The 13552-nt window shown below is 44.4% G+C and overlaps 1 protein-coding gene across 1 annotated transcript in view; it reads right to left on the reverse strand.

Moving 5' to 3' along the window:
- The window catches only part of LOC124619259 (A disintegrin and metalloproteinase with thrombospondin motifs 1), a 474635-nt gene extending 461395 nt beyond the window's left edge, over positions 1–13240 (reverse strand). The window contains exon 1 of the mRNA XM_047145524.1: positions 12690–13240. The gene's annotated coding sequence lies outside the window, so the exon portion shown is untranslated. The remainder of the gene's footprint in view (positions 1–12689) is intronic.
- Positions 13241–13552: the final 312 nt, after the last annotated feature.

A 13552-nucleotide genomic window follows, 5' to 3' on the forward strand; every position in this document is an offset into this window, starting at 1 on the left:
CGGCATCACACATACGGGTTTCGTAGCACTACACCAATGGCTGCGAGAATCAGGTACGTTCGCAACCAATCGGCTTGTCTGCGGTGCTCCACGGACGGCGCGCCGCACTCTCGACTTCGAAGAGGACATCTTTCGCCACGCAGAAGTGTATGTGACGACGAGTACTCGAAACATTGACCATTCCACGGGCTCCTATAGAGCACACACGTCAGAGCTCCGCTGTGTGCTTACCGTGAGGCGGGAGATTTGAAAGTGATCCGATCTTCAGACTTGTTTTACACCCTAATGGTACATTTCCGGAGGTGGATTCTTTATCAAGATTTTGTCTAGTAAGTCCCCTCTACAGATCCTAGCAATCTGAAATAGGAATTGTGAACCGCCCTGTATATACATGGACAGACTTAAAGGTGTTTGCCTACTGACCAGTCGACACGTTAGCTCCACAAGCTCACTCACTCGTTCAAGAGTCTTGGAATGTGGGTTTATTAGAACAGATGAGACAGTGATACTCATTTTTCCTGTGAAATTCGCAAGTTTAAAAACGTTTTATCACTTTGTTAGTGACTGCACAATATGCTAATAGGAGGACAATGTGTCCAATTTCGGCTCGAAATTTGGGAACATAGAATACAGCCACATACGGAATATACAATTCTGAGATCCTGGTAACCAAAGGTCGCATCGAAGTGCCTTATGTAGCGGTTTCCAAAGTTATCATATTCCCGTCTTTACTTTGATGATGCTAGAAGATAATCTAATTTATTTAAGAGAATCTCAAAACTAATTTTACGTACTAATTGACAAAATGGAAGGAAAAAAAATGTGGCTTAAAATTCCTGTGACCCTATCGGATTTCTCGCAGCCGGGGTAGGTGGTCCAAAGCGCTAAAATCTTTGCATTCGGATCACGATTTTGATCCAGTTGCTACGAAACGTGAGTCGGTAAGCGTGCGTGAAGAGGAAGCGCCCGCCTGGCTCACAAAGCATCAGCCGCACCGTCAGTGTCCACGCTTTGTTCTCAGCCGTGGGCACGGCTTTTCAACTGCAGCTCTATTGTCTCTCCCAGCGCGTGGACACCCACGGAGTGGGGGAAGCCCGGACTGACAAATCCGAGCTGCTATGCGGGTTATGTAACGTAAACTTTCTATGACCAAAGAAGTGTTCTCATATATGTTTTCCTTCCCCCTCTGTTTTCTAGACATAGAGTGTCTGTCACAATACCTTTGCAACGTCCAAGTTTCGCCACGCAATTTGTCCCATCTGTATTTATTCTTTCGTCGACAGCAAAATACCGAAGATAGGGAGCGGAAGTCTGTTACAAAATATTCATCAGATATGTAAATGCGACCTACAGCGCATATGTGGACCAAAATATTCTTCGTCTTGAAACTTTCTGGCAGATTAAAACTGTGTGCCGGACCGGATCTCGAAAATGGGAACTTTACCTTTCGCAGGCAACTTCCCTGCCGACTGAACTATGCAACAAACTAAGTTTTGTATTGATTGACTGTCATTGTACTGTCATTGTTCTTTCGTTCAAGAAATTTAACACTTCGTTTTTTCTGTTTCTCATCATTGATGTGTTAGGTATGTGAAAGACTGCGTTTAATGATTTCTGAATCACTGTGGTTTCCTGTAAGTGTTAAACAGTGTTTCATACACAACTGTTTGCAGGAAGCATTTTGTGTACTGTTTGAAGTGAGATACATAATTCTCACATTGTAAGACTAATAGTATTTGTATTGATATTCAGTAAACGTTTTCTACGAAAAAAAGTCCAAGTACGACTCACGACCCGCGTTCACAGCTTGACTTCCGCCAATGCCTTATCTCCTACCGTCCTGTCTTCATAGAAGTTCTCTGTAAATTGCGGGCCCGCATCTCGTGGTCGTGCGGTAGCGTTCTCGCTTCCCACGCCCGGGTTCCCGGGTTCGATTCCCGGCGGGGCCAGGGATTTTCTCTGCCTCGTGATGGCTGGGTGTTGTGTGCTGTCCTTAGGTTAGTTAGGTTTAAGTAGTTCTAAGTTCTAGCGGACTGATGACCTAAGATGTTAAGTCCCATAGTGCTCAGAGCCATTTGAACCATTTTTTTGTAAATTGCGGACCTAGCACTTCTGAAAGACAAAATACTGCGGAGACTTGGCGCGGTCACAGCCAGGGGCTCTGGTTCGAGTTCCTGTCCGTCACCCAGTTTTAATCTGCCCAGAAGTTTCATTTTAGGACAAACTGCACTGCAGAATGAAAACTGGCTCTGGATTCTTTATCTTCTTCAGAAAATAAGTGAATGACACTGCCGTACATGAAATAAAACTTTATGTGTACTATTTATGAAGAAAAACAACGACCTCCCGTATAGTACCTGAATTTATGCTAAAACAAGAGGATATTAATATTCCCGCCGGTATGTTCACAAGAGTCTTATCACATTCAAGACTAAACTTAGCAAATCGCTATTTGTCCATTTTCTGCACTACTCAGCTAAATACCTCGTTAAGACAAGCAAGGATGACCAGAAATTGATCAGTGTGTAACGGTAATGTGTGCCTTCATTGATAAAGTGTACTCCCAATACGAATTTTACTCTTCACGCACGCATGCTCTGTGGAATTTGATTTTCTGTAATATTTGCATACTACTTCTGGTTGATCTCGTGTAGCACACTTTGAACCGAATCCTGAGCATACACAATGCGAGGTCACTGAAACACAGAACGCAAAAACTAGTTTTTAAAAATTTTTATCAGATAAAAAAAGGGATACTCATTTTTCTGAAAAACTATTACTTAGAAACATGATGAGGGTGAGAGACTTCAATGCGTGGGTGAAACAGAAACTTTATGGTGGAACGATCATTCTTTGCAAATTGATGCCAAGTCTCTCTGTTCAGTTTAGGCTCTATTCATCGTCTCAGAATCTACGCTGTTTGCATGTAAATTAGGCAGATAGAGCTAAGGCGGTTTCAGAAACTTTCCAAACCATATAAATTATAGGTAAAACCGAAGACATCTACCAGTTTTAGGAGGGCGTGGTTGGGTGTACACGTTAACATCCTCAAGGATTCGCAGCGTTCTCGAAATTCCAACGGACGAGAATTATAGCCTGGTCAGCTTACGCGGGCTACACGGAGGAACGCAAACACGCGTCTGCAGCTGAATGGCGATAGCGAGCTATTGCAATGCTGGCAGCCGTCCTTGGAGCTGGGATACGCATACAGATGGCCGCTACGGACAGTGCGTGCGACGCGTGCGGACCCGTCTCGCCGCTGTTTCAGCTGGACAGCGTCAGGTGCCCAACAAGGGACGCCTTCGCCGGCGGTTCTATTTTTCGACCTATACGTCGTTCTGCGACATTTCTACACTTACATGTCTATCTATATTCCGCAAGCCACTTCAATGTCTGTGGTGGAAGGCACATGTTGACCAATGAAACACGCGCCCCCTCCCCTCCCCAATCCCCTTTCCCTGTTCGTCGCGAATGGTGCGATAGCAGACGCTTGTTGTGTTTCTTGAAGTTTCCCCGGCGTATCAAATATTCCATCACTTTTCGAACGTGCAGCCGGGATATTTTGAATTCATGTTCCGATATTTCGGCAGACAACCTTTCAGCCGTTCTCAGAGTGTCATTTGCAGGTCATTATCACCTCGAGGATGGCTGAAAGGATCTCAGCGGAAATATCGGAACATGAATTAAAAATATCCCGGGCGCACGCTCGATGGGACATAAGACGATTGTTGATTAAACTCCGTGTGTGGTCGAATCTCTCTGATTTTACCTTCGTGGTCTTTTCGCGACTATACATAGGAGGAAGCAATACATTCTTCGACTCTTCCAGGAACATTCGCTCTCGGAACTTTAGCAGTGAACCACACCATGATGCACACCGTCTGTTTTGTAGCTTCTTCCACTGGAGTTGGGTGTGACGCTTTCATACGTCTTAAAGAAACCTGAGACGAAACTCCCTACTCTTCTTTGGATCTTCTCTGTTTCGTCTATCAGCCCTACCTAATACGGGTCCGAGACTAACGAGCAGTATTCAAGAATCGGTCGAACGAAGGTTTTTTATAAACTGCCTCCTTCGTGGGTGGACTACATTTCCTGAGGTTTATTGCAATCAATCTAATTCTGGTATTTCGCTCCATTTACATTCACTCCCTACACATAATCCCAAAGTTGGCTCTGAGCACTATGGGACTTAACATCTTAGGTCATAAGTCCCCTAGAACTTAGAAGTACTTAAACCTAACTAACCTAAGGACATCACACACACCCACGCCCGAGGCAGGATTCGAACCTGCGACCGTAGCAGTCCCGCGGTTCCAGACTGAAGCGCCAGAACCGCTAGACCACCGCGGCCGGCAATCCCAAAGTTAGTGGATGTGACTGCTTCCAGTGGTTGTCCATGAAATTCGGCAACAGCCGTGTAATTGAGATTTTATTTTATTTTGATTATTAGTTTCGGCATTCCACTACGCCTTCTTCTCTCAAAAATAAACGATATTCTCATACAGTGCCATATATTCCTGGATATCGTGAATTCAAACCGTATCCCAAGTGCTTCATTCGAAGACTTGGTTGCAATCACTCAGTTGTTTCCTGCTTTTATTAAGGCGAATGTCAGACACTAATTTTAAGATTTTTATAGCCTTCTGTGGTCCTCCTTTCGCTTTTACTAAAACGCTGAGTTTTGGCAGTTGTCAGTTTCTCGACTGAAAGTTTTGATGTATATTTCAGTTAGCTGGTTTCGCATTTCAGCGACAAGAACACTGTGCTGCGTATAGTTGCGCCTGAAGATCACGTGCAGCTGCCCTGTCGAAAAATTGTGTAGTTTCCGCGATAGCATTCGACGCAACATCCGAGAACCTTCGAAGCAACAATCGTATTGTCAGTTACCTGAAATTACATTAGACACGTAAACCCCCTTACTACCCTTATCCCACACACTACATTACTTTTTATGCAGCTTTATAAGTTTCGAAAGCTAGCGGCAGTTAACAATAGTGTATCTAAAATAACCGCAGAAATAATGTTTGCAAGTTTAATAGACATTCGGGTGCCGGCCGCGGTGGCAGAGCGGTTCTAGGCGCTTTAGTCCGGAACCGCGCGACTGCTACGGTCGCAGGTTCGAATCCTGCCTCTGGCATGGATGTGTGTGATGTCCTTAGGTTGGTTAGGTTTAAGCAGTTCTTAGTTCTAGGGGACTGATGACCTCAGATGTTAAGCCCCATAGTGCTCAGAGCCATTTGAAGCATTCGGGTCACTGATGACGCTTCTGTCAATAAAACCGACAAACTTGCTGGCGTAACTGTACTCCGCTGTTTTGAACTGCACATGCATTGACAATCAACTCATCGGAACTACGCGGCATCTAGCTACATTTTTTACAAAATTCCTGAAGAAGTATTTCGATAACAGCAGATCCTGCTTACAAAACGAACTTTTTCAACTTTCTTTTAGGCGCATTCATTCAGTCTCTCTCTCTCTCTCTCTCTCTCTCTCTCACACACACACACACACACACACACACACACACACACACATACACATACACAGAGAGAGAGAATAACTAAATTTACCGGTTAGATTCAGTGTCTATTTTCTTTATTATTGTTATTATTATTAGTATTATTATTATAAATGAAGAACACAAAATTGTCGGTGTTCTATAGTATTACTTTATCTCGTCCACTGGTTTTCGGGTTATAAGGCTATAATGATACTCTAACGGACTATTGCCGTCAAAAAAAAATTATTTGTTACATAATCTATTACGTTGTTTTCACACATGTAGAAGTAGTCTTCTGTTGAGTGCAATTCTTTGATAATGTTGTCCCCCCTTTCCTTACATTTCATTCTAAGTTCGTACACACACAAATACACACACACAGCGACTCACCTACCTTCTCTCTCACACACACGTACAGACACACACACACACACACACACACACACACACACACATACACACACACGTTCAATGTTTATTTTTTTCGTTTGTTCCCTTTATATTTATTTACTATTTAACATTTTATATTATGTTATCAGCACACTGTCGAATATGACGTATACTCCGTGTTGGCAACTCTCCGTGAGTAATACCTTAGTTCGTCAGTTTTTATCGTCTTTGAGGACGATAGCCAGTTGCAGTCTGATGATGTCCTTGTAACCAGAAAACCGGTTAATGAAATAAAAACTGTACAGTATCCACAATTGTGTTCTTTTCATTTATAATTATGACGTTATTCTACCAAGAAGCGACGGAAGAACCAGTTAACATGTGAACAGTTTATACGGGATATACAAGAAGGACCATTACTTACAATCAGCGCCCTTCCCGGGTTCTGGGCAGAGCTATATCACAAACGGCCAGCACAGTCGCGTCCAGAGCGTTGTGCGGCGGTGCACACGACACTGAGACACCCGAGTCTCGGCGGAGACTGGCGGCGGGCGGGTAAGAAGTGCGGCCAGAGTGGCACTAACGAGAAAGTGACTGACTGGCTCATTACGAGAGCGTCGCTAACGAAACCGCCGGCGCCGTCAGCGTCTCGAAACTGTCCACGGCCCGCCAGCTAAGGCGTCCGTCCGCTGGCGGCTGATTCACCGCCCGCTGCCAACAGCTGGCGGTCTGGGACAGTACACAAACGCGTATGAAATTCCGTGGTTGCAGTTAGCCCTCAAGGCACGACAGGTTGCTCCGAGTAGAAGTTTTATGTTGGCCAAGCACTCAGGCGCTTTCGTATTGCGTCTGCGTGACCCAAAACTCTATTCGTTCGCTAGTTTCAGTATGTCTCACATAGTGAGAACTGACAGGTATCGTCAGCTTGCAGATCTTCCTGTTCGCTAGCTTGGAAGATATCGTCGCTCACATGTTTCAATAATTTACGTTTCTCATTAAGACCCTGGAAGTACTGATAGAGTAGGTTATAAAGAGGTCCTGGATCTAGCCCAACGAAAAATAAAACGCCTAATGAAGAGCGTAGAAGTTCAGTTCCATGTGCAGCCATCCAGAGTGAGGTGTTCCTGAAGCACTTCTGACAAACGGAGAGATGGTTCCTCCAACAGATCAGATCATTGTTCTCTCTCCCCACCTCTTTTCGCCAACTGAGCTTGTCTTCTGCCTGTACTCTCGAGGAGTTCCCTTCTTTCCATCTGCGTGACGGGTGCAACAACTCTTCTGTGACTATTACACGCTCGCCCAATATGGACTAGGATTTGGGATGAAAGTACGAAACCCCCAGGAATTACTTATAACAATTTACTGCCGGAGAAGCAAATGCAAAACGTGGCTCATCAAGCTTTTCCGACACGGAAGTTGAATACAGAGTCCGCGGAGAATGGCTAAGTTGTTGTTGTTGTTGTTGTTGTGGTCTTTAGTCCAAAGACTGTCTTCGTCTCCCTCTACGATTTTTACCACACACATCCCTCCAGTACTAAATTGGTGATCCCTTTATGCCTCAGAATGTGTCCTATCAACCGACATCTCCTTTTGGTCAGGTTGTACCACAGATTTCTCGTCTCCCCAATTCTGTTCACTATCTCCTTATTAGTTACGTGATCTACCCAACTAAGTTAGAGTAGTCTAAATGTTTAAATAAGAATACAAATGACTACGGACGTTGATGATACGGAGTTTATCGCTCTAAAACACTGTCACTAGAAGCGCTCTTAGAACTTTCTAGACACAAAAACAGTAATCGACATATATGAGCGGTCGAGAGGCCTCAACTACTTCGAGTCAGTGTTGTCCAAAGCTGCGCACCAAAATTTTGATGATTTAAAACGAACGTACATTGAAATAAAAAGAATAATGAAGTCGCGTAGTTTTCCACAAGAAACAAAGAAACAAAAATGCTATTTCCTTCCAGTTAATATTGTTAGGGACAGTTGAGAACAGGCATTGTTTTGGGCGAACGAAAAGGTTATGGATCGCTGTAAAATACTAGATCGGAATTGCAAATAGTCAACAAATGTTCAGTTTGACATAGTGACCACCCATTCTTTTCATCAGCCGGTATCATCTAGGAGGAAGTATCAAAGAAATATATAAGAACTTTTTATGTTCCTCACTCTGCGCGGAAATTTGCCCACTATTAGCATCAAGATACCGTGAATGAACACCCACAGTGAAAAGTACCATAAACGTCTAAGATGGAGTACAGTGCAATTGGATAGTAAAATTATGATTTTGAATGGACATTTGTTAATTAATAAGTGTTTCAAAGTTTATAAATCACTTTAGACTTTCAGTGCCAATGATTGCTATCAAAATCCTTTGCCGCTCTACATAGGACCGAAATTGTAGGGACATTTGATAGCTAAGATACAGTATTTAATATAGCGATATGTCAGATAGCAATGGGTAGAATGTCCATAGTAACTAGATCATGAAGGCATACGACAGAACACAACTGAAAAGTGAAACCAAAAGTTGCGGGTAAATGACTAAAGATGAACAGCGTATTTCACGTTCAGAAACGCACCAGCGGCTGACAAGAAATTCTTTCATGCTCGCTTATCCGTAGAGAATGTTAGTCGGAGACGAAATTACTGAAGTGTTTCAATTTGGTAGTGAAAGCTCAGAATAACGTGCAGCCTACAGGAGTCATGATGTTTCACTAAATGGCAGGTCAGTTGCATTAAAAAAATTATTACGTTTCTACTTAACTGTTTGGTTAAATAGCAGCTCCAGTTACATAGAAACTTAGTAATTTATTTTGGTGCAACTGGACCTTCTATTTAATCAAATGGATAATGCAAGTGTCATCTGACAGAAACGAGACGTGTGTTGACAAAATAAATTCAACAAAGGCATCAGCTGCAGCCGATGCTGCGGGTGTTAGGAATTAACGTGCACATAATTCGCCACAAGTCGCATATTGTTTGACTTATTCTCTCTACAGACGATAGTGCTGAGCGGAGAGTGAAACAAGTAATAAAGCAAATAGCACGCCACTGTGCCAGTTTATCCTCATTAAAATAAGGAACCTAATGTTTCCTGTGTGAAGCCCATCCTCATCCAGATTGCACCTGCTGAAAAGTCAGATTATAGTGGCTAGTGGAGGGCTCGTCTCATGTTCCGTCAATCACTGACTAAAGAGCCAAAGCTTATGTGGCCATAGTGCACGTAGATGCTTTGCAATTATTAAAGCTGTTTTGAAGTCCTTCTTTGTGACTAGCAAAAAGCGAGTATCTACTTTCCCATTACGTGTTCTGATTTGTTGATTTAGAACATACTCAGGAGCAGCATTTTTGTCTGATTTCCGGTTACATCTTCAAGTGTCGTTCATTCTCCAGTTATTCCTGCGGTTGGAACTGGGTTTTTGGACTAATTTCACATTGAATTACAGCACAACATATTTCTTGGCGTGAGATTCGATAAAAATATTGCATCATATTAGCAGAATATTCCGTCGGTTCTTGGTAGAACAACATTATAATAAATATAAAGTACCAGTTTGCTTTTGTTCTACTGCCCGCAGCTCGTGGTCGTGCGGTAGCGTTCTCGCTTCCCACGCCCGGGTTCCCGGGTTCGATTCCCGGCGGGGTCAGGGATTTTCTCTGCCTCGTGATGGCTGGGTGTTGTGTGATGTCCTTAGGTTAGTTAGGTTTAAGTAGTTCTAAGTTCTAGGGGACTGATGACCATAGATGTTAAGTCCCATAGTGCTCAGAACCATTTGAACCATTTTTTTGTTCTACAATATTACTTTTATTGTTAACCGGTTTTCGGCTTACAAGGCCATCTTCAGACATTTACTGAGTATTATCACCAAAGAAGTTACTTCTCTTCCAATGGTGTCTGCTAGCATTTAACTTCTTTGGTGATAATACTCAGCAAATATCTGAAGATGGCCTTGTAAGCCGAAAACCGGTTAACAATAAAAGTAATATTGCAGAACAAAAGCAAACTGGTGCTTTTCATTTATTAAAAATATTGCATCACTAGTGTTTATTTAGTGCTTTTTTTTGCTGAAACGTAAAGTAATGGAACAATATTTTGATGAAATTCAACTGGCCGCTGCAGCTAAAGTTCGTTGATTTCTTTTTTTAAAAAGCGGTTAATGGAGTTGCTAACCATCTCACTGCTGTTTTCAGAAACCTGTACCTAGATTCAAGTTGCTGAATAGAATAGCAGAAGGGAAGACCCTTCCTTAATTATTCTTAAAGGTGTCATCAGACAAGGATGCAATTTGACCATACATTTTCATATTAGTCGTAGATTTCGTAATGAGAAAATCTATGGACAACTCCAACATGGGCATACGACTGAAAGATCAGTCTAGTGTTTCGAATCTGAATTTTGCGTATGACGTCGTTGTTGTGGCAGAAACACCAAAAATTTTACAACTACTGACTAGCAAGCTGGATGAAATGGAGAGTTCAGTACGGCTAAAAATAAATAGTGATAAAACAAAAACGATGTGCACCTTCTCAGATTGTAGTGTAGCAAAGGTACTGCAAGATGTTGACCGATTTCCGTATTTCGGCAGCGTTATCTGTAAAAACGTGGACGTAGATGCAGACATCACCAGGAGTTTTGGCAGACCTTCTGTAGTTTTCCAATGAAAGAGATCCATTTTGCATGTAGACTCTGTAAGTATGTTCACAAGGTTTCGGCTGTACTCTGTCATCGTCCCAATGGCCAATACACACACGTGAGACCTGGAAAATGTCAGCAGAATCAGCGCACATGCTTGATATTTTTCACCAACGGTTATGGGGCGAGTTCTGAAGACCAGCTAACGCTCCTCATTTCAGATTATGACGTGCTGAGACGATGTGGTCTACGAAACCGGTGTAGTATATTGCTGAAAGAACACTAAAGATTGCTGGGTATCTTCTACGCTCGAAAGATGGATAAATCGCGAAATCAGCAGTGTTGTGGAAACCAATGGATGGATACGCAAGTAGAGGAAGAGCTCCTAACACCTGGAAACAAACTTTTGCAAAGGATCTCCAATGCGCGGACGTGAACTGGGAGCTGATCGAGTTCGCCGATGGAAACTTGTTGCTCGATATGCTGCCTAGGATTGGAGGAACTGAGTTCAGGCGTTTGTTTAAGTTTACAAGTTTAGCCAAGAGAGACATAAATGAACACTAATGTTGCAAAATTTTTGTACTGTTTCACGTGAATAAGTCTTTTGTGACGCATGCCAAAGCGAAATTAGTGCCACGCTCGAAAGAGGTAGTAGTTATTAAAGGAGACATAAAAAAGCAGCTCTGGTGGGCTGTCACTACAATGCATTTTTTACAGAGTGTCCCCGCCCCCCACCTAAAAAAAAAACAAAATAAACGCAGGCAAGCCTTAGAGACATGTTTCTCACATCAAAACAATAACAATGAAAAAATGTGTAGTAAACATTGGGTTTAATACGCATACCTTAAGAGCTGTGAGAACTTGTTGATCTTCGCTGCTGTGAAACAAGTCTCTTCTACTGCAAGGATTTTGCTTTACATGTTTTGGGAGAAGGTGGCATGGACCAAACAAAAAAAAAAAAAAAAAAAAAAAAAAAATCGTTCAAATGGCTCTGAGCACTATGCGACATAACTTCTGAGGTCATCAGTCGCCTATAACTTAGAACTAATTAAACCTAACTAACCTAAGGACATCACACACATCCATGCTCGAGGCAGGATTCGAACCTGCGACCGTAGCGGTCGCTCGGTTCCAGACTGTAGCGACTAGAACCGCACGGCCACTCCGGCCGGCCCAAACCAACAGAAAAATGTCTAGTGAAGATAGGGTTTAAAATGCACATCCTAGGAGCTATGAGCACTTGTTCACCGTCGCTAATGGTCATAGCTTTTGAAGTATGCATTTTAAAGCCCATGTTTACTACACATTTATTTCTTGGTTTGATGTAAGGAACCTGTATTTAAACCTTGTAGGTGTTCTGTTTTGGCCGGCCAGAGTGACCGAGCGGTTCTAGATTCTACAGACTGGAACCGCGCGGCCGCTACGGTCGAAGGTTCGAATCCTGCCTCGGGCTTGGATGTGTGTGATAGCCTTAGGTTAGTCAGGTTTAAGTAGTTCTAAGCCTAGGGGACTAATGACCTCAGATGTTAAGTCCCATAGTGCTCAGAGCCATTTGAGCCATTTGTTCTTTTTTGGGACACCGTGTATAATCTGTTGCTACAGAACAGCATAGAAAATATATATTCAAGAAGTTACCTAACGAGGCCGTAAGTGCTGTGCTACTGTACAAGGAACGTAAATTAGGCTGATGAAAACCATCGAAAGTTTGAAAATGTGTGTATTGATGATAGCTTGATTATATTTGGGTACCGCCTGAAAATGAGTCGCGCTCGAAACCGGTAGCAATACATAGCAAAGATACTAAAAAGCAGCTTCTGTGGACTGTTATTGCAATGTGTTTTAAACGCCAGAGCGCCTGAAAAATGTGCAAAGCAGAACGACACTTGCAGATGTAAGCGAAAATCAGACAAAAATGCTACCGCTGACGATGAAACGAGACGGGTATGGAACTATAAATACACATTTTTTTCAGTAGTTGCAGAGCCGAAATGTAAATACTTTGCGTAGTTGTGAGTAGAGAGTGTGTGAGGGCGCGCGCGTGGAGCCGCAGCCGACAGCTGAGTGCCGCGTCAGCCGGCGGCTGTGCCAGTTCGTGCAGATCGGCACCTTGGCTTTTAAAAAGTGAAACTCGCTCACGGCTCGGTCGAGCTCGCTGGCTTACCTCTCGCTGCGGCGCTCGCCGTCCTGTCGCCGACGCCTGTGGCTGGTGGCGGCTCAGAGGACACAGTGGCAGCAGCTCAGGCGCACATGTCTGCAGCCCAGTCCCAGTAAAACGGCGGATCCCGGACGGCGTACGGCACACGAAACTCTCGCTACTCGGCCGCTCCGCGGAACATGTCCTCGAGAGATGTGTAGTGAAAGTATATAGGCAATGGCACCGGTCGAGTCCTCCGCGCGGCGGGAGTAGCTGTCGGAACGATTCCCGTGTGACGACTGGCAGCTGTGAGTGCTGTCGGCGCTCTGTTGTGGGCGCGCTGGAGGCCGCGGGTGGTTAACAGCTGGTAGCGGCAGGCGGTGGCGGGGCCGCGTCGCGGTTGCTGGTGATGGTGACGGTCGGTGTCGCAGGCGGGGGGCCGCCGGTCATCTTCCTCTGGACGACGATGTGAGCAGTGTCGCGCCGTGTAGTGTAGTGCGGTGTGTTGCAGAGGTGCAGAGGCAGCAGAAGTGAGGTTCGCCACTGAGCGGCGACCCGCGCACCGCCCGCTATAAGAGTGAGAGTGAGCCAGGCGGCCCGCGGCCGCAGACCCGGCCGTGTGGAGGGAGGGCGGCCGCTGGTGGGAGGAAGGGCGGCCGCGCGGGGCCCTCCGCCGCAGTACAGTAGCCGCCGCCGCAGCCTCTGGGGCGTCTCTGGCCACTAGCGGCTACAACCGGGCTCGCTAAACCACTGTGCAGTGCGCGGAAGAGGCTACCTCATACTGTGGCCCTCATTAGATGTACTGTCCCACAAGGATCCATCTTAGGTCCCTTACAATTCTTGTGTTTTACTTCCAGATCATACAGACACTGCAATAAATGACTCTGATT

Source organism: Schistocerca americana, chromosome 6, assembly GCF_021461395.2.
Source record: "Schistocerca americana isolate TAMUIC-IGC-003095 chromosome 6, iqSchAmer2.1, whole genome shotgun sequence".
Classification (NCBI taxonomy): domain Eukaryota; kingdom Metazoa; phylum Arthropoda; class Insecta; order Orthoptera; family Acrididae; genus Schistocerca; species Schistocerca americana.